The sequence below is a fragment of the Paroedura picta genome, chromosome 3, assembly GCF_049243985.1.
Source record: "Paroedura picta isolate Pp20150507F chromosome 3, Ppicta_v3.0, whole genome shotgun sequence".
Classification (NCBI taxonomy): domain Eukaryota; kingdom Metazoa; phylum Chordata; class Lepidosauria; order Squamata; family Gekkonidae; genus Paroedura; species Paroedura picta.
Genome location: NC_135371.1, coordinates 22,844,345 through 22,866,352, shown reverse-complemented (window position 1 = coordinate 22,866,352; position 22,008 = coordinate 22,844,345). Strand labels below are relative to the sequence as shown.

At 43.6% G+C, this 22,008-nt stretch overlaps 1 long non-coding RNA gene across 1 annotated transcript in view; it reads left to right on the top strand.

Annotated features, from left to right (window-relative positions):
• Positions 1–20,486, top strand: part of LOC143834546 (uncharacterized) — a 71,543-nt gene extending 51,057 nt beyond the window's left edge. Inside the window, exon 4 of the long non-coding RNA XR_013229810.1 lies at positions 20,449–20,486. This is a non-coding gene — a long non-coding RNA (uncharacterized LOC143834546). The remainder of the gene's footprint in view (positions 1–20,448) is intronic.
• Positions 20,487–22,008: the final 1,522 nt, after the last annotated feature.

Below are 22,008 nucleotides of genomic sequence, written 5' to 3'. Positions count from 1 at the left end.
CATCCATTCATTTTAGCTTTTTATTCTGTTGTAACATATAGTTGCACCCCACATTTTCAGTGGCTAAAACTATTAATGTAGTTGCAATATCAGGATATTAACAAAATCAAGAGCAGGAGCTGGGCCAGGTTGTCCTGTATCACACAATTCTTGATCCACCACTGAGTTCTTCATTTGGAATTTCTTGCCGGTATTTTAAATTACTTTCCTTCATCCTGATGAAATTCTGGAAATATTAGAGGGGACATTTCCTCATGGAAATTAAAGGAGCCATGTGTTGAGTCAAAAATGAGCCTGCACACAAATGCTACAACTAATCAAGAACAGCAAATCAGAACCTCTAAGCATGGCCTTCAGATGATGTGCCCCTGATGCTGTCTATAATTTTCACTAGAAATTATAAGGCACTTTGTTGCTGATCTTTCTTGAAGGAGACAGGGGAACCCAGCACTATCAATCAATAGGCCAAAGCTACTTTTCATTTTTCTTACTATAAACTCAAGGAGAAAAGGGTTCAACTACTTGTCCAGACCTACTGATAGCAGCAATGGTAAAGAAAATTATTGCAACCTTCTGATTGATCGCCCAGTTATTAGGGATTAGCTATAATTCTACATACTGGTCTGTCTTGGTTCAGGTCTTTGGTCCTTTTCAGGCAGAGAAAATAGCCTGTTCCTCTCTGGAATGTAGTTTTTGATAAGCTCTCTCACAAAACTAAAGTTTATGTTATAGCTGGAGACAAACTGTCCTTATCTCAAGGCTAGATAAATGGAAGAAGTGTGTGTCACTACTGCTTATGTAAACAATTGGAGGTTGGGGGGCGGGGAGCATGAGAGCAGCTTTTTGGGCCTGTCAGCAGTTCCTGGAAGGCTGGCTGTAATGTATTCCCAGGAGGTGGAGAGGGTAAGGTAGAGACCCCAGGCTATTGGCTCATCCTGCAAGGGGCATCATCTTTTCCAGCCTCCAAGAAGAGGATATTTAACACTATGCAATCCTATTGTTCTCTGTGCAGATTTGGGAACTCCCCTGTGTCTATATTTCTTGCTTTGAAAGGTGGACTTATGGTATTGTACCTCAGTGAGGTCCCTGTCCACCCCAACCTCCATGCCCAAATCTTCAGGAGTTTCCAAACCTGGATCAGTCAACTCTACCCCACCACACAAAAACCATCCCAATTCCATACCAGTGGCCAGGAGGGACCTGTCAACCCCAAACCTCTGGAAAAACAGGTACAAAAAATCTTCACAATTAACAATAAAATCATTCTCAAAAGGGACATCAAAACAAATGCTTCAGAAAGCATTTAAATCCAATGGGCTACCCTTAAGGAATTCAAGTTGAAGTGGTTTCTACAAGCATTTTGTCACTAGAGAACAGATCCTTCTTCTAGTGGACACAATTTTTCTTGTGTCCATGAAGTTACTCAAAGTAGAGCCTCTCACGTGAACATCTCAATGCTTGGGGAGGCCCCTGTGAGAGATGGCATGCCAGGTTTCAGTCAGAACAGCAAGCAGAAAACACTCCTAGAGGCAAATATTCCTTGCCTTCCCTTCTCAAAGAAACTCCTCTGTGATCCCTGGAAGCCCAGCCCTGGAGTCCAAGGGATCCTATGGACAATATTACATGTGGCATGGAGGAGAATATCAATGTGGCAAGGCACTCTACTGATCTACAGTCTTCCACATTCCCAATGCCTCTCCTCAAGAGTCGCCCCCTGCGTCATGTGGTCACAGAGATCTGCTGTGAGAGGAGGAGTGTCTACCTCAATGAAAGACTTAAGTTAGTGCTTTGTAGGGTCCAACCCAGAATGTTCGGGAATCTAAACCAGGAGCATCAATTACATTGTTTTAATCCTTATTTCAGATCTCCCTTGTATGGATCTCAGTGCTTAAAATCTACGTCAGTAGGAAATATTTCTCCATCTCCAAACAGTTTCTCCATCTCCAAACAGTAGCTTCTGGTTATGAGACAACACATGCTAATAGTAAAATATAATGTTCTCAGTGTGTTTGTGAGACCATTGTTCATCATCATGCCAAAAGCTGTTTATAATAAGAGGATGCTGTACACAGCAAGAGGGAATGGTAAATGCTACCAGCAATTTTTCAAACCTTGGAAGGTCTTACTTAGTCAGAGGCATAAGGATGTCTTAAAAAAGGCCTGGTGGCTTATGTCAAATTGGCTGTAACTAATAAAGGATTGGACCTAGCCAGGTTTTTAAAAAATATCCAGTCATTCTTGGCAAAATTTCCTCCCAACTCTAGTCCCCATCCCACATGGCTTTTGTCCATGCAGAGCCCATGATCCGCACTCTGGCCTTTTTAGATGATCAAAAGCGCCCCTTCACACATGTTCACCAGTGGAAAAGCTTGTTAGATGCAACCCAGTGTCCCAAAATATACAATTTTGGAGAGGGGAGAGAAGAAATCTTGTCTGCGCTCATCAATTCAACAGTAAGAAGTGATAGACATAGTAAAATCTCACACATTGTCACAGCGGTTAGCAACTCTTTCCGCGGAAGAAGGAATTTTTTGGCCATACCTTCAGAGTCCTCTTACACAGTTGCCAAAAATGCTGTTAGATCCTTTGATGCTCCCCCTGGCAACCAAGAAGAGAGAGGGCTCAGTTCAGTGCTTCCACTGAAGGATGGGAAACCTTCCCAGCTGCCCCCAAGCAGACTGCCTGCTGTTAACCAGAAGCTTGTTTTTTGGAACTTATACGGCAAACATTAAAGAAAGCTGAATTCATGCCCGGCTTGTAGAAACGGACATATGTTCGGATCATTCACCGAAAGCTCATTCAGAATGGATCAAGATTTTTTTAACCAGTAGAGGGGGGGGGGCATTTTGACAAGTTGATACTTCCATTGGTTTTCAATTTGCTGGGTGTTTGGCTTGTTATAGTCCACTGATAAATGTGCATGAAAAACTTCAGACATTTTAGATATGTAACTTCTGAGTTGCTGTTCTGTTGTTTAAAAATGGCTTTCTTCTCTTTTCTCAGGAGAAGCATTAGCAGCATAAAAAACTGACATTTTCCAGACCAAAACTAACTGACGGCATTGAAAAGGCCAGTCATGATTTGTCCCTGCTATTGTTTTAGTATTAAACATTGTCTGCTTGAAAGTTAATGCATTGCTTTCTCTCAGTGCTTGTGTCCAGGAATTCTTTGTGAGGTGGGGACTGATATTTTTTCTTCTGTGGAAAGGGACAGTTTTCTGCTACAGTTGTAGCAGAGACAAAGAGACAAAGGTTGAGGCTGGGCACGTTGGGTACCAGGAAATTTCAACCCTCCCCCCCCCCCCCCGGTTCTTGGGTGTTAGACCTGCAGAACTACACTGCTGTATCCATGCCCCAACCATTCCAGCCCACTGAATAAACTGTATTGGAGGCTGGGGAGATCTTTCCGTTATACTGCCATCTTGTCTTATTGTATTCTATTGTTATGTTTATTGTAGTGGGGTAAAATCTGGGGATTTTATTATTATAAGATTTTTATATATGATGTTGTATATATATATGTTGTAAGCTGCCATAAACCAGTTCGCTGGGAGCGGTAGTCTAGAAATCAAATTAAAAATTAAATTAAATTAAAAATAAAAACATGACACCTCAGAGTAGCCTATGGCTCAGGCATCGTGCTTATGGTATTGTTAAATGTGGAGATTTAGGTTGGTTCTATGAGAGGAGTTTTAGGATCATTTTCCTTTCCCCCATTTTATGAAAGGTGGTTAACCGTCTCCAAAATAACAGAGCCAGCACTTGTAGCTTTAAGAAATCAATACCCTCATGGGCCATTGTCTGGAAGGAGAGGGGAAGCTGCGGGGCAAGAGAAGGGGCAATTTTGATCTGCGCCTGAAGTGGCAGATTTCAGTGCAGAAACTGACAAAAAATGTGACCCTTTAAAAATGCAAATCTGAACAATATCCCCAGTGTAGAAATAGTCTAGCTTTGTTTTTTATGCACAGGCTCATTTTCTTCTCTTTTTGTACTGCCTAGCAACTGTTCCCTTATGTTTCTGTCTCCATCCATGACATATCACATGTCCCACTTGCCCACATACAAACCATTCACATGAACATATCCCTTATCCCCCCCCCACATTCATACACCTGCACAAATAGGTATGTGTGTAGACATGTCCACTTAAACACAGTAAGCATACATAACATTTTTCATAATTGCAGTAACCTCGATTACTTAATTCGTATAAAAATATGTACTCACCACCTAAAGAAAAGCTCAAGGCAGTTTACAGGCATAACATCACTAAGAAAAATGGGGGGCGGGGAATGACAGCTGTTTATCAGAGCAGATTAATCAGAATAGACCCTTATGCAAAAGTACCATTTTCCTTATGCAAAAGTACCAAAACAGCAATGACAAAGGCGTCTTCTATACTTGGTCCAGCAACCCATGCCACAAATCTGGAGCTGCCACTTCAAAATGACATGCTCTTAAAGCCGACATCAACTAATAGATATACATTAGCTGTGTTCCCCCCTCCATAATTGTATAACAACATAAACTTAGATTAAAATCACTTTTTTTAAAACTCTGAACTAATTATATGAAAATTTTTTATCCCATTGGTCATATAGAAAATTATTTTGGATTGTACTGCTTCAGATACACATCAGAGCACATTATATATTTCAGTACTGAATGCCTTAGGGGCACCTGAGACAAACTTACCTTCTAGGTGTTTTCACTCTCTTAAATTTATGAGCATGTGATTTTAACTTTCCAGTGACCTTCTGAAAAGAATAAAGGACCATTGTCCTGGCAGAGTTCTTTTTCTGTTTTGGTCAAGGAGGAAATCATTTTTATTTATGGCTATTGACTCAATGCTGCCCTTCATTATGGGATTTCGTTCCTCGGGAAGAAATAAAGCTGAACATTAGCAATAATTTAGCATACTGCTACTGTAGACAGCAAAGCCCGAGGCAATTATCCCAATGAGAACCTGTCAATTTCCTCAGCACCACTACTTCCAGAAATGTTCATCACTGTTAGATGGATGCCATCGGATAAAGATTTTACAGGCCAATTGCTCGGTCTTTCCCTTCGTCTCTTGCCTGATATGCTTCGTATTAATTTCGTGGCTAGACAACTAACTATGAATGCAGAGTCCAATGACATTTAGTTTGGGTTCAACAGGATAATAAAAGAAGGACCCATCCCTTCAAATTGTGCCTTTCTTGTTGAAAGTCAGAACAAGATGGAGTTGTATCTTCTGGATCAACCTCTGGTTGAGCAATTTTGCTGGTCCTCTCACATTAAAACATGAGTTTGTGACAGTAAATTGAGGAACCACTACAATAATAAAATTAACTAGCGCACTGTAGTTTGCTTCTGGCATCTGAAAAGAGGCAAAAATAAAAGATCTTTTTTAGTTCTTAAATAGCCTCATTAGTACATCTTTTCTCTTAGAAAATGCTCCTGTGACCTTGATTCTTTTATAAGATGCATTAATTTAGCAAATGTAGTTTCTCCTACCTCAGCAGCACCATAATGGGAAAAAAACCCTACCTCTTCAGCTTTCCTTTGCCAGCATACAAATGGGCAGGTATAGAAGAAATCAAGGAAGACTACTGGCCATTTCCACACAAGAATAATGTTCCTGGACAGCCTTGGCATGTTGGCGGCATATAGAGACCCCTCCACATGATGTTGCCAACATCCTGAGGCTGGCCAGTAGTTGGGTTATGATTTGGCCATTTTTAAATCATGATTTCAGTAATCCAGAAAAATGGGGCCATTTCCGCTCAGAGTGCCAAATTGCGATTAGTGTCCCGCTCACAATTGCAGGATAGTAGATGGCGCTGTTTCTCCCCTCCATACTCTGCCACTGTGTCTCACCTTTGGCCCTCCTCACTAGGGGGGAAATGCACAAGAAAGCAATGTGCTATTTTACTCACTGCTCCGTGGCCTGTCAATCAATGGAGGCAACCAGTTGGAGGTTTGTCTCCAAAGTTCCCCTGAGCATGATTTTTCCACATTCAGGGAGTTATGTATGCCAATATCAGTTTGGGGATTTTTTTAAAGCCTTGGACTCCTGCCCTCTTTCTCCCTGAGTAATTCTGAAGCGGGGGCAGTGGCGCCCAAGCCACTGCCACCTCCCACACACACGATCGCCAGCAGACGATGCTTTCCTGCAAGACCTCACGAGTGAGTGAGTGTGTGAGTGTGTGTGTGTGTGTGTGTGCATGCAGGGGAGGCAGTAGCTGCAGCATGACACGAGAGGAGGGAGGGAAGGAGGCACTTGGGCAGCGAGACAGTGAAAATGGAGGAGAAGTGAGGGCAGGCGTGAGGGCGGGACAAAGCCCCTCCAGACTATAGCGTATTTCCCCCTCCACACCCACTTTCTAAAAGCACTTGGTGAGCGCCAGGAAAGGTGTTATCAGGTTACAGGGTGCCCATGGGCACCCATCTGGGGACCCCTGTTCTGGTGTACTGATAAGAAAAATGGCACAACTTGAATGTCTTCCTGTTGCACAACATCAGTGTTAAGAAAAGAGACAGCAACACTTCCTTAACAAGTAATAAGTTTACGTGTTTTTCAGGGAGATGTGCTTGAAATTAAAAAGGGTTATTTCTATCTCAGCTCCCTCCTGCCGATCACCTAACCAAGAGTAATACCGTATCATTATAAACGCATTTGCTATTTGATACAAATGCAAAGTGCATAATAAATGAAGCTGGGTTGAGAAGAACTAGTTCCACGGAGTAATTTGGCATATGTTAAATTTCCTTGCAAAATGTATGTTCGAGGCTCTAGCTTCGGTACAAGACGTATCACTTAGCAACAGGTACTGGCTCTGTGTTGCTGAACTCCAGCTAGCACAGTATTTCTTCCTACTAATATATTTTATTCTGAGACAAGAATGCAGCATTTTTACTGTGCTTCATGCCAGCTCTTGGGGGAAGGGTGACGAGGTTTTAAATATATCTTGGGTTGTGTGCATTGCTGCAGAACATAACTCAGACTAGTGACAGATTATAAAGTTAGCAAGATCATTTCAGATAACATTCCCTCTTCAGTATACTTCCCCATCCATCTCTGCCTGGGCCACTAGCAGAGATGGCAGCACAGTTTGCCATCTCTTAGAGCCTCTTGTGGCGCAGGGTGGTAAGGCAGCAGAAATGCTGTCTGAAGCTGTCTGCCCATGAGGCTGGGAGTTCGATCCCAGCAGCCGGCTCAAGGTCGACTCAGCCTTCCATCCTTCTGAGGTCGGTAAAATGAGTACCCAGCTTGCTGGGGGGTAAACGGTAATGACTGGGGAAGGCACTGGCAAACCACCCCGTATTGAGTCTGCCATGAAAACGCTGGAGGGCGTCACCCCAATGGTCAGACATGACCCAGTGCTTGCACAGGGGATAACTTTACCTTTACCTAGGTTCCATAGTCCCTTGCAATGGAAGTGGAGCTCTCGTACTCATTCGCTATGAGGGCCGGGCTGAATGTGGTTCAGTGCAAAGAGAAGAAAGCTTCTTTAAAGAGAAGTATCAGGGCTCATCTCCTCTTAAAACCTGCACCTTGTGGTCCAGAAGCCTTGTTTCTTTATACCAGCCTTTTAAGATAGTTCACAGGGAAGGGAAATACACTCAGAGGCATGCTAGTCCTTACTACTGAGGACTATACGCTACCTCTCTCTAGTGATCTGCATGAGACAGCTCACAAGTAAAACCAACACTGTCATATTCCATGTTCCCGAGCAAAATAATAATAATAATAATAATAAATGTGTTCCGGCTGAAATCCAGGTTCCTACTATTGGCAAGTCCTTGCTCCAACTTCCATTTGGATTCAAACATGTCAGCTCTGTTCAGTGTCCCTTGGCATTTATTCTTATCCCTGCTTTTGTAACACTATCATGCTTTCAGCCCACCATTCCGCCACCATTTCCAGGGTGCATGCATGCTTTCCCCTCCATTGTTTCCTCACAATTCTTTAATCTCATGGGATTATGACTGATATCCAGCCAACAGAGATCACTTCCCCTGAACAAAATGGCAGCTTTGGAGGGGAGGGGGTGACTCTATAGAATCATGTCCTTGTTGAGTTCCCTCCCCAATTTTTGCCTTCTCCAGGTTCTGTCCTCAAAACCCCAGGGATTTCACAAGCCATGGCGAGCAACCCTACCTTGAGGCCTAGCCTAATAAGCTTCATGGCTGGATAGGGCTTTGAACATGGGTCACTTGGGTTTTATATTTGCCTTTGGTTTGCCATCTTGGTGTTTGTTTAGCCATGGTTTTACTGAGTCCTTGAACAGGGCCTGAAAATAAACTGGCAGCCAATTTTGATGGCCCAAGAATAGACTGATGTGGTTCCTACAACCCAGTCTACTCATGAGAACTATGCATGCCACTCTGAGCTCCTCATGAGAATGACTGGATAAACTTTATGAACGGTTCCTTTGTTTGTGATGTCCTTTAATAGAATGCATTTCTTCAGCAATAACAAAGTTTACTCATATCAATTCAAGGTTCAAATGCACTCATTCTCCCAGCCCACAAGTCCCATTAATTTCAATTCATGCTAGTATCCAAACCTGAACATATGAAACTCCCTTATACCTCATTAGACCAATGGTCCAACTTAGTTTATTACTGTCTGCCCTGACACTCAACAGTTCTCCAGTTTTTAGATAGAAAAGGGCCTTTCTGAGAAACTTTTAACAGAAGTTGGCCGCCAGGGATACAATCTGCATGGAACGCATGTACTCTGTCACAGAGCCATGGCCCCTCCTCTCGTCAGCCCCACAGATGATAGGACACAATCCAGAATTAGTGGAGGTGGTTGACTAGCAAGCTTTTTACCATTGGCTTATCCATTTCCTGAAATAGAAGATATCTGTCACTCCCACACAACACTGTAGTGCAGAGTGAAAGAGGAGATGCTTATGGGGAGATGAGTATAGATTAGTTGTATCTGCAAGACAGCATTCCTCAAGGCACGTTCCCATCAGGATGTCTATGGTAGCAGCCATAGATACACATTTTGAAACATGGCTGTACAGGGCTTCTACCAGTTAAAGCAAAGCAAATCCCAAACTCTTTCCTAGTATAATAGTAATGCTTCCCAAATTAGAATGTCTCCAGAATTTACATGGGGGAAAACTTGGCTCTCCACCTGTGTATGTCAGGGTCTTTCTCTAGAAATGCACAGAAACCAGTTTGAAATAAAGAAAAATGATCTTTATTGGATAACAAACAAAACTAAAACTAGCCAGCTTGCACACACATTAAACTAAGCAAACACACAAGAGGAAAGCAGGTGAGATGGTGCAATAGAGGAATATAAGGGGGGGGGAGAGAAAACTATATCTACTTTCACGGCATACATAAGTTCAGAGAAACAGTGAAAACAACCAGTGCTTCGGGTGCCTGTGGAATATCCAGAGGACACATACAGCAAGGAAGATGAAGCTAGGCTCACAAGTAGTGGTGGTGTTCAGGGAATTCCAGAGAACACACACACATACAGGGGCTCTGTGTGCCTTAAATATGTATGTAGTGGCTAAGGTTGGGTGCTGTTGCCCCTAAAACAATGGGCTTGATGAAACTGCATGTGTATAATAACGAATCCTAGAAGGTGAGTGATGTTCTTTTCCAATGTGGACAAAATATGGGGTAAGGTCCCAGAGGTTTCCTGGTACAGAGATAATACCTGTGATGGCCATGGGTTGTCCCTTGAAATGTTTCCAGGAAAAGAAACAAAGACATGACGCTATCATCTGAAATGAGGCAAAATTCATATGATGTCTTGATGATCCTGGGAGTAAAGGACAAGTAAGGGTCTAGATGTGTTGGATATGTGTTATGACTAATGGAGTTCTGTAGAGGCAGCAGGAAGGAAGAATCATTTAAGGAGTGATAAGATAGTAACATTCTCAGGTGCACCATTGACCTGCAAATGGGCATCGTTTCTACAGAAGAGTACGCCTGAGGGCTCATAATGATGTCATCTGAGGGATCTACACAGCTCCTAGAAACCATGGCATCTGACTGGACAGTATGTTTCCCTGTCTTCTGCGTGAATGCAGGTCTTGCTAGTCAGCTTTTTGGTGATACTGTTGCAGGCCAGCGTGGGTAGAACGTGTGTGAAAACTGGTTCATCTTTACACAGGACCCACCTGGCCAGCTCTGAAACACTGACATTCACCTGTTGGACCTTTGGACTGCTTCCAGACTATGCCTTGCCCCTCTGCCTGCCTCAATGTTTGTCTCAGACTCTGACCATGTTCCTGAATTGTTGCCTGCCCCAACCTTGGACTGGCTTCTGACTACACTCCTGACTGCTGCTTGTGCCAACCTTGGACTGCATCTCTGACTTTGGACTGGAACATTCTGGTGCTGTGCCTGTCCTGCTAAGCAGCACAGCCTGTGACAGCGTAAAGTCCTTCACTTCCAGCAGCTTGAAAAGGGCCTGTGTTATCTGCTTTAAATAACAGTGAGAAAATCAGTCTATTAATAATGAAAGTAAAACTCTATTCTCTCTGCTGCTTCTTAACAAACTGCATGGCTTCAAACATTTTCTTCATTCTCAATCCAATTCCAATAATATCAAAGTTTGGGAGAGGTTGAATAAATGCTTTGAACAAGGAATACTGTGAGCTAAAAGAGATGGGCAGGATTTAGCTCTCTTCCCCCATTCTGTTCTCTGGGGGGAAATGAGGTACTCTGTAGATCTTCCTCAACCCTGCAGATCTCTGGTATTCTGAGAAAGTTGACATGTGGACCGCCTTTGCTGCTTTCTTAAGGAACCATGTTATAAAACAGATTTTTCTTCCCTGGACCCTTGATTTCCCTTTGCCAAACAAACAAGCAAAAACACACTTATTTTGCAAGTTTTCCTGCATTCTTTTTCTTTTGTCAGTAGTTGCCCCTGCTGGGCTCTTCGTGATGCTTAATGAGACTCAGTTTTTGAAAAGACTCGTTTGTCATACAAATGAATATTTCTTTGCACCTATCAGATACTTAAAGCTTTCTTGCCAGGGAAAAACACAGCATTCTTAATGAAGGCAGGTTCTTCAGAAAGAAGCTAAGCTGGGCTGTTTTATTAGATAACACAGTGAAAGACAAACTGAGAATTACTTCCATTTGTTGTTGCCACTATGGGAGGCGAGAAAACAAGTGGCCGCCATGCAAAAATCAACTTAACAAAGAGTTGGGGCAAGAGAAAATGAGCCAAGAAGCACTTACATGCATCCTTGCATGCCTTCACATCCCAAACACCAATGACCTAGCAAAAATATTTACACAATGGCTGCTTCTCCTAACCCTTCTAATTAAAGCTGTAAATCTCCATGGTTTGCTTGTGAATACTGGTGTGGGGGGGGGGGGGGGATATGTGTGAGAGATAGTAGGGGAGGGGTCAGAGAGAGAGAAGTCATAAAATAATCTCAAAGCATCCCCCCCCCCAAAAAAAACCTTGTTTCTTGCACTTGGCAGCCTTTATTATTCCATTGGTGTCCAGGTTTGCAAAGATATAGGGAATAAAATCAGCCCTAGGCCACTGCTGGCTCAGTTTGCCTTTTCCTCCTTTAATGTTATTTTACAGCATTACAGGAAAGCAGCCAAGCTCTGCAATCTACAATAAATTACAGAAGGTCTTTCTTAACTTGTGGGTAAATTTAAGCAACAGTACAAGTGGCTTTAAACAGGCCTTGTTGGAACTTTGTCCACTTTGGGGCCTTTCTCCCTCACTGTTCAAAGGCCAATGTTGAACGTAACTAGATGTTAATGAAGATAGATTCATATGGGTAGCCTGTATTGGTCTGAAGCAATAGAATAAAGTTCAAGTCCAGTGGCACCTTGAAGACCAACAATGTTTTTTATTCAAGGTATAACTTTTTGTATGCATGCATACTTATTCAAATACAGTGAAATGGAAGTTGCCAGTTCATACATACGGGTAGAGGGTGAGCAGCAAATTAGCATGTAACATAATGAAGATGTTTATCAAATGTAAGGACCAAATAGGAATAACAAATTTAGTTTATATTCCCACCCTTTGTTTGGATTTAATTCCTGGGGGGCAGGGGGGGCAGAAACATAGCGAAGAAAATAAATATATCAGAATTGGAGACTGAATGACAGACTGCTCACAATAATTTGTTTAGTCTCAGTTGAGCAGAAAAAGTTGGGAACTGACTGCTGAAGAGAACTCAGTTCAGCCCTGACTGAGAAATGGAACAGTTCAGCCTTGAATGAGAAGAGTTTAGCATTAACTGAGAACTGCTTAACACTGACAGAAGACTGGAAAGGTTGACAAGGAGGTGTGGGAGGATTGGTAAAGGCCCCCATTCATGCCAAAAAAGGGGATAAAACTAGTTCACTATGCCCCTACTGATGCCTCCTCAGCCCTCTGAGGTATTACCACAGCAGCCAGTCTAGCTGTTACACATCCATCAGTTGAGCAGTCAGTTTTGGCTGAAGATTCCTTTGAACACAATGAAGATCCAGCAGAGAGCGAAAGGAAGGAGCTGGTTGTGTGCCGAGATTCAGTTCCAGCACAGCCAGTGTCAGACGACAGCCTGGAGGAGCTTGCTGAGCGCTTGAGACAGAGGAGGCACATAATGGTCACGGAGTGCAGAAGAAGTGCAAGGCTGTTGGCTTGATGTCAGCATAGACCAGACACAGCTGATGCAGCTTCAGAGGAGAGTGATTGATGTCCCATCTGGAATCACTCAGCTCATTAGCAGGACTACAGCAGCGTTTCGGTGTGGGTGCAGTGACCCTACCGTCCGACTTGGATTTCCTTTGCTCTGCAAAACTCCTGCGTCATTTCCTATCAGCTTCCCTGACCTTGGCGTACGGCTCTCTACTTCACTCCCAGAAATTGGACTGGCTTTGATGACTAGCTCTGCTTCTCTGGATCCTGACCTCGGCTGTCCCTCAACCACTCTTTGCCTCACCCCCAACTCTGCTTGCTTCAGTACGTGTAACAACCCTGACTGGACACTGACCTTGTTCTTTTTTGGTGACTCAGACTTGGCTCCGCAGCCAAGGCACCTCCTGCCCAGCTTCCACTGGGTGTGGCCAGATAGGGCAGCACACCCTCCTCAGTTGGAAAGGAAGAGTGGAGTGATCCCTGGTGTGTTTAGAGAAGGATTTTGGGTACTTGGTAGTGTATCCCTCCCTTCTGAAACCTGAAGAGTCAGTTAAACTCAATGAAGTGAACTGGAACAAAGGTTTTTCATCTCTAAGATTCTAAGCCATATCCTCCAGGGGAAATGATCTTTGTAGTCTGGAAACCAGTTGTAATTTTGGGGAGAACTCCAAGCCTCACCTGGAGAGGGCAACTATGTGTGGACTAACACACTTATATTTCAACTTATAGCATAAGATATTCCAACATGTATCTTGCTTTGACCAGAAATCACAAGATTTCCCAGAATCTTCAGAGATCCTCAGAATCCATCAAACCATGTTCTTTTTTCCCATGTCTAAAGCACATGGTCTAGTAGTAAATAAACATGAACTATCTAAAACAAATGGTGTGTTAAAGCATACAAAAGGTTGTATTCTACTATCATTTCCCATCTCCTCTTGTCAGTGGTGAAGAAATAAATATTGTTGGTTTTCCAGTCCAGACTCCGTCATTATCCCCATTCCGTTTTGAGGGTCTACAGACCCTTAGAAGTGAATTTTCAAAAGAGGGTTCAGGTACAAACAACATGGGACATGGGTCCTATCCACAGCTGTTGATGCCATTTTGGAGGGAAATGTAGCCATTCAAAAATTGCCATGAGGGTCTGACACAGATTGGGCTAGCACTGCAACAGCAATCCTTTTCAAGTGCTGAAATTGGGTTGTTGAAAAGGTGTGTGGGAGAGGGAGAGATCAGAGGGAGAGATCAGAGCTGCTGCTGTGTCAGGCCAATCAGGGTTAGACCCTTATGGCAATTTTTAAACGGTTAAATTTCCCTTCAAAACAGGATTGGAGGCTACGGTGGGACCTGTGTTTGCTGTAATGTGTAGTATGGTTCTCAGTGGCTTGCAGCAGGAGACAGATACAAGAAAGACTAATTCATACAGCTTCCTTTTGCTTCTGGTTTGCTGCATATAAACCGATATTCATTAGCCTTCTGTTTATCATGATACAGATGAAAAACTTTAGTAGACTACAAGAGCAGCAAATTAAGCATGATTTCTAATGGATCAAAAGCCCTCCCCCACCCCTCCACAATAACCATAGAGAAATGGATTTTAAAATAATTTTAAAGGCACATTTCCCAGCAATACAAGAAAGTTTTGCGTAAGACATAAACGTCTCCATTAGAAGATATTAATATTAAGGAGGAATTTGTTCCTGAGCTTCTTTTAAGCACTTGCTCTTAAAATATCAAATACATCTTCCTGGTAAGTTTAAATAGTACAATTATAATGTCCCCTGCTTGACAGATAAATCCGGTGTCACCTCATCTTAAGTAGGTTGTAACAGGCCACTTAAGGAGTTTCATTCCAATGGCGTACATGAAAGCATTTGTGGAGGTTTTCTCAAATTGTTGTGAGCTTTCTTAAGGGAAGAAATATCATCTGACTCTACCTAAGGATAATACAATAAAATCAGAGTCCAGTAGCACCTTTAAGACCAACAAAGATTTATTCAAGGTGTGAACTTTCGAGTGCAAGCCCTCTTCCTCAGACTTCCTTGCACTCGAAAGCTCACACCGTGAATAAATCTTTGTTGGTCTTAAAGGTGCTACTGGACTCTGATTTTATTGTGCTACTTCAGACCAACACGGCTACCCATTTGAATCTAAGGGTAATACACACTGTTTGAATGATAATGGTCATTCTTAGAAAAGCTCAAGATGGTCATGAATATCTTAGCAGTAGTAGCCATATTTAAGGAACATAACCGACAACCAATTTGCAGAAGGATTGTTCCTTTTTAGGGTCTTTTGCTAAGTATGAGATCTACTTTTGGAAAATCATGTGCTTGTGTCCTGACACCAGCAGCTGTTTCAGGATCCAATATGGTGAGGGATTGAACTTTCATTCTCCTCCTAATACCCATATAAGTAATAGCCAAATATAGTCCCTTGTGTTTATGTTGGGGGGGGGGGATACAACAGGCTATGATGCAGGTTTCAGCAAACCTAAAGTTTGTGGCAAAATACATTTTGATTGAAATATGTGGAACATGTTTAATAGGTAAACAAAACTGTAATGGCGTCCTAGTACAGATGTCATTTTAAAAACCTCTACCAAAGTGCTGCAAATCCTGCATGAAACTAAAAAGGTAAAGGTAAAGGTATCCCCTGTGCAAGCACCGAGTCATGTCTGACCCTTGGGGTGACGCCCTCCAGTGTTTTCATGGCAGACTCAATACAGGGTGGTTTGCCAGTGCCTTCCCCAGTCATTACCGTTTACCCCCCAGCAAACTGGGTACTCATTTTACCGACCTCGGAAGGATGGAAGGCTGAGTCAACCTTGAGCCGGCTGCTGGGATTGAACTCCCAGCCTCATGGGCAAAGCTTTCAGACGGCTGCCTTACCACTCTGCGCCACAAGAGGCTCTTTGCATGAAACTACAGTAGCAATAATCAGCTCCAGGAGGAAGCAGGAAGTGGCGGCTAGCTCTTGTTCCAGCAGTGAGGAGAGGAGGCAGGACAGGGAGGCAAGGAGTCAGAGGGCGAGGAGACTAGAGCCAGCGAGGTGCAGTGGTTAAGAGTGGCGGCTTCAAATCTGGCAAGCTGGGTTTGATTCCCCGCTCCTCCACATGCAGCCAGCTGGGTGACCTTGGGCTTGTCACAGCCCTGATAGTGCCTTTCTCACGGAGCAGTCCGGTCAGAGCCTTACCTACCTCACAGGGAGTCTGTTGTATGGAGAGGAAAGGAAGGAAATTGTAAACCTCCAGGGGGACTTTTCAGTTTGGGAAAAGGGTGCAAGGGGAAAGTCAGAGCCCTCTTTCCCTGAGCAACCTGATCCCAATCCATGTCACCTGGGATAGAGGGAAAGGGTTTTAATTTTTAAAAATGCAATTGTTATTATTATTACTTAACTTGTCATAATATATATTTAAGCATGCCTGTCTGAACTAGGACTGGTGAAAGGGGATGGCGGCATAGAACTGTTTACTCCTGCATTTTACTGCTTGTACATAAAACTGGGGATTAAAAAAAAACACATTTCCCAAATGTTCACCTCTCAGGGACCCATCCAGACTCCGAATAATGATGAGGCTATTAAAAAGCAAAAAATGTTAAATGATAAAGCCATTTTGTTGATGGCTCTCAGTACAACTGTTATTGTTTAATGTGTGTTTTTACTATAGCTGGCTCTTCCAAGAAAACTTTATGAGTATCATAAATGCAGGGGGGGGAAGAAGGAAATGGGCTGTTTTTCTTTCGTTTTAGAGCTATTTTGTCTGCTTGGCTACCGTAATTCATAATCTTATTTGTGTCAATATCAGAAATAAAAAAGTGAAAACCCTGCACTACTCTCTAACATTTTTAGAAACAAACTTCATCATAAAAAAAAACCTCATAGACAATCAGGCGCAATTTTTCGGCTGTAATTGTATAAAACTGAGAGCTCCAGGGTACATCCATGGCTCTGTGTCACCATTAAAGGACATAAGTACAGTGCCATCCCAAACTGAATTACACCCTTTAAAGTCTACTGAAGACAATGGATTTAGAAGGGTGCAATTCTGTTTAGGATTGCATCAGTTGGGTAGCTTCCCTCCTTATGGCTTTAAGTAATGCGCGTGATTCTACAAACCTCCCCCTTGATGAAACCTGTAATGAGGGGAAGGATTTGAATAAGGCCTAGTGGATGGCAACAGCCAGGAAGCTAGGTGACAGCAGCTGCATTTAGATGTCACAACAAGCTCTATGTAAAATCCAATTCAATTCCCATGTGGCAGAAACACATTTTATTGCTGCAATCACACATTCTCTTCCTGCCTTTTTTCAAATGCAGGGAATTTGTTAGCTTGATTTGCTGTGACACATGAATGTAGGAGGCTCAGTGAACAGGCATTTATTTACTACATATAATCTGGGATTAGGGTTGCCAGCTCCAGGTTGGGAAACACCTGGCTACTTGGGGGGTGTAGCCTGAGAAGGGCAGGGTTTGGAAAGAAGAGGGACTTCAATCTGGCTGCTCCTGTCACAACTGTACTCAGCTAGGGCCACACAAATCCTTAAATTAGCTCTGGTGCAATGAGCCCCACAGATCCTTAAACAACTTCTGGGTAGAATGCCATAAATACCACTCTCCAAAGCAGCCATTTTTTCCAGGAGGACTGACCTCTGTCTCCTGGAAATCAGTTGTAATCCTAGGAGAGCTCCAGCCACCACCTGGAGGCTAGCAACTCTGTCTGGGATTCTCTATCCTGGTGTTCGCTCTGTTCCAGGAATTTGGGTGTGATCCTTGATGCCTCCCTTTCTAGGTTCAGGTCACCAGGGTAGCCCATCTAGCATTTCACGGGATGAAGCTACTAGAACCCTACCTGTCCCCCGAAAACCTGGCCATGGTGATCCATAGGATGGTCAACTCCAGAATTGACTTCTGTATCTCGCTCTATGTGGGCTGTCCCTTGTCCTTGATCTGGAAATTGCACTGGGTCCAAAATGCAGCTGCAAGGGTCTTCACTGGAACATCTTGGAGGACCCATATCCATCCAGTGCTGAAGCAGTTGCATTGACTGCCAGTTGCGGCCCAGATCAAGTTCAAAGTTTTGATTTTTGACCCTTAAGGCCCTTTGTGGTCTTATGAGGGACTGCATGTTGCCTTATGCCCCCTGCAAGGTCTTGCACTATGCAAGTGCGAATTGGTTGGTGGTTCCCAGCCCATGGGAAGTTTGCCTGGCCTTGACCAGGGCCAGGGATAATTTGGTCCTGGCCCCGACCTGGTGGAATGAGCTCCTGGAAGAGCTGAGGGCCCTGCAGGAGCAATCATGGTTCTGCAGGGCCTGTAAAATGGAGATCTTTGGTTGAGGCCAGGTGTGGAAGGGTGTAGAAGATCAGAGGGCGCCTCCATACACCCACCCTTGAGGCACTGGATGTGTGAGGGTTGGTGTGGGACGAGAAGAAGACATTTATGCCACCAGCAGGTTTTACTAACTTTGGGTATTAATTGGGAGGTTATGTTTTTATATTGTGGGTTTATGTTCTATGATGATTGTAACCCACCACGAGACAGTTTCCGAGAGCGACAGGAAACAAATCTAATAGATAAATAAATTATAATAAATTATAAAGCAACTGTGATTAAACAGAGGTGGGCAGCAATTACTCTGGTGCCAGTGTCCATAATGGATATTAATAATAAGTTCAGACAGATTCTCATAGTGGCATGTAGGGCACATCAAGATCCAGAGAATAATGATAGAGCCCACAATTCCCCTGTCTATTGCTAATCTGGTTGAGAATATGTATAATACATGGACACTTTCCATGGATATGGAAATGGGAAACAAGGCAAATGAGGAAAATGCTTTGGGTACCAGAGCACAATGACATTAATGCATTCATACACAACATCCCCCCTGTTTATACATTATTAGTGCCGCCTCCCTGGTGTCAGCGTCTTGAGCACTGCCGCTGTTCCAGGGAGGATTTAACCGTGCCATCCTAAACAGAATTACATCTTTCTAAAGTCATTGACTTCAGTGGCTTTAGAATGGTTAACTTTCTTTAGAATTGCACTGTCAGTTGGTTAGGAACTGGGAAACCTGTCTTCTCTAGCTGAAAACCAGCAGGAGGTATCCTTTGGAGGAGGGATGCAATCCCTGAGAATTCTGTTCCAATTGTTTGGGGGAAGCAGGGAGGCTTTTCTCCTAACTGACTGAATTGATAGACAGAGGATCCTTTGTGCAAAGGGTCCAGCACCTGAGAATTTCACAGCAACCGCATAAGGTAACAAAACAAAACAAACAAAAAGCCCCAGGAACTATGTTTCCTAATGAAACCAATGCAGAACTGTCTTAACTATAGGACCAGCGCAATTTTTAGAAGTACCAAAACCCAAAAACTTCTGCACACTGTTGTTTTCTATCCTTTCTACAGGCTGAAAACCTGCTTCTGTGGTATTGTAGAAAGCAAATGGAGTACAAGGGAAGTGCAACAGTCAGCAAAGAGATGTAACTGGGATTGCCCCAAATGAGGCGAGCTAAACTGGGCATCTGGGGTTAGTCTCTGTTCTCCCAATGAGAAACACTGGGTCATTGAGATTCTGTTCCAGATTAAGGGCTCCTCAAATGAGGATAAGCTTATGGGACAAGCATGGAGTTGGCACAGAGGTTCTACCCTGTCTTCATACCAAGAGGCTGCTCCTACCCACCTGACCAAGGGAAGGAAGGATGACAATCTCTGATGAGGCCAGCTCTGATGAGAGCCAGTTTGGTATAGTGGTTAGGAGTGTGGACTTCTAATCTGGCATGCCAGGTTCGATTCTGCGCTCCCCCACATGCATCCAGCTGGGTGACCTTGGGCTCTCCACGGCACTGATAAAACTGTTCTGACCGAGCAGTGATATCAGGGCTCTCTCAGCCTCACCCACCCCACAGGGTGTCTGTTGTGGGGAGAGGAAAGGGAAGGCGACTGTAAGCTGCTTTGAGCCTCCTTCGGGTAGGGAAAAGCGGCATATAAGAACCAACTAAATCTAAATAAATAAATCTAAATAAATAAATAAATAAATAAATAAACTCTTCTTCTCTTCTTCTATTTCCCCCTTAGCTAATCACCTCTGTCAAGGCCAGCTGGATCTCATGGCCCTGGGAGAAAGGTGGGGATTTCCTTATAAGCTAGGGCATGGCTCGTCCTCCGAGGGAGTTTCCTAAGTGATGTTGCTTGCTATAGTTGGGGTGAGGGCTGTGGCTATGGTGTAGTTCTTGAAACAGCCACGGAAAAGGTAGGGAACTGAATGGTCAGTCTTTGGCGCCATCGGTCAGTTTCGGTTTAATTTCTGTGAAAGAACACTTGCATAATTTTATGGTTGGGGGTCACCACAACATGAGGAAAGTTGAGAACCACTGGCTTAAAGAATAAAATAGTAATATTTATGAAGAGAAAGAGCTATGTACAGAAAAAGAGAGAGGGAGAGACCCAGTTCTCTAGCTAGCTGCAATCATTCTTCTCTCGACTGTTGCTCTGGAGGCAAGCAGGGAAGAAGTATGTTCAAAAAGCAGGAAATCTCCTCTTGAGCAAATCACAACATGGGAGGAAATAATTTGAAAATCATTGGGAAGCTCCTGTCCTTTCTATGCTAAATAGATATATCTGATGCCCCCTGCAGGACACACTTTATATTCTGTTCTATTATGCACACTGTAGGCCTTCTATATTCCAACAAGAATAAATAAATTAAAATTTGATGTCCTGAGAAGCCACACCCTTTCTCCCTCTATGTTCTACATTGACCTAGAAGTGTTTCAAACAACTGAATGAGAGTCCTGCTGGAATTTAATACCTTTTCTTCTGGAAGCAGGCAGAAGTCAGCGGGGGATTGCTCCATTCTGCATGTGCTCAAAGTTAAGGACATATCCCTCACAAGAGAACTTGGACTGCTTCCAGATTTTTCATCATAGGAGAGGGAGCACGCAATAAATTCTTCAGACACTCCTGTCGGTGCCAACTCCTAGTCAAGATCATCTCTTGTTTCAAGAAGCTCGAAGATAAATGCCTTACTCAACTGTATTAATGACACAGTCAACTGCAACAGAGACACAGAGAACAAAAGGCATTCCGCATCTTCAAGTTATGTAAATGAAAAGCATTGACCAAAGGACAACCTGTGAAAATGAAACGCACTGTCCTACTTAAAGCAACCCAAGGCTCATCAGCTTTTGAATAACAGCTTTTGGGGAGGAGGATCTATGGCCCCAGTTGTGTTAGATGGAAAGGGTTCCAAGTTCAAGCTCTGCCAGTTCCAGATAAGTAGCAGATGCTGAGTAAGAAACTTCCTTGCGTTGGATCCTGAAGAGCCGCTGCCCATCAATGGAAATAACACCAAGGGAGCAGTATTCTGACTTGGAATAAGTCCATTTCCTAGACTTGTACTTCCTGTGAACAACGAATTATGCAAAACTGTGCATGTGTTGTTTAGAATTTGAGCCTGCCAAAGAACATTTATGCAATTGGAAGGTGACTGAAATACACTTGAAAATGTATAACAAAGTTCAAGACCAGTGGCACGTTTAAGCCCAATAAAGTTTTATTCAAGGTGCAAATTTTTGGTGAAGTGTAATAGCAGAGTCTGAGTTGATTATCCTCAGCATTCCACACTTAAGGAGGGTACATCTGCCTATCAATTTCCAGTTTTAATATATTTATTTCCTGTACTGTGTTTCCCCTTGGAGGTAAACCTAAACAAATGGTGACCATCTAAATAAAGCTTGTTATTCCAGTTTGGCCCTTGCATGTCTCAGATGCCAGGGCCAGCAGGAGCAGCCGCACCACCCCAGCGGTCCCCCAGTCTGGCTCCAGCTCTCATCCCTCAGCGTGGGCAGTGGCATCAGGGGAAGGCATGGGGAAGGCACTTGATGGGCAGGCAGGCAGAGTTGGCCACCTTGCTGTGCTCTCCCGGCAGAGGTGGTGGCGGGACGAGTGAGGGCATGCCCACCTGCCTCCGGGCTGCCAGGACGCCGAGGGGAGGGAGGCAAGAGGAAAAGGCGTAGTCCGGGAAGTAGCCTCTTCAAGCACAATATGTGGGGTGGGTTGGTGCAAAGGTGAAGGCGGGGTGGCCAGGGCTGGGCAGAGCCATGTTGAGCCACGCCAAGACTAGCCACTGGCTAGCAGGACTTTTGAGGACCTGGGGAGGACATGGGACTATTTCCTCAAAGGCGGGAGGGATCCACGGAACTCAGGACAGATGGTCAGCTTACTTTAATTGCCACTGGCCTCAAACTTGTTTGGCTACTTTAGACCAACATGGCAACCAACCAGTATCTATCTTGAAAAATCATTTCAAAATCATTTTAAAAAGCAATTGAATTTTAAAAAATCATTTAAAAAGAGGGAAAATAGAACCAACAATCAACCCCCATAT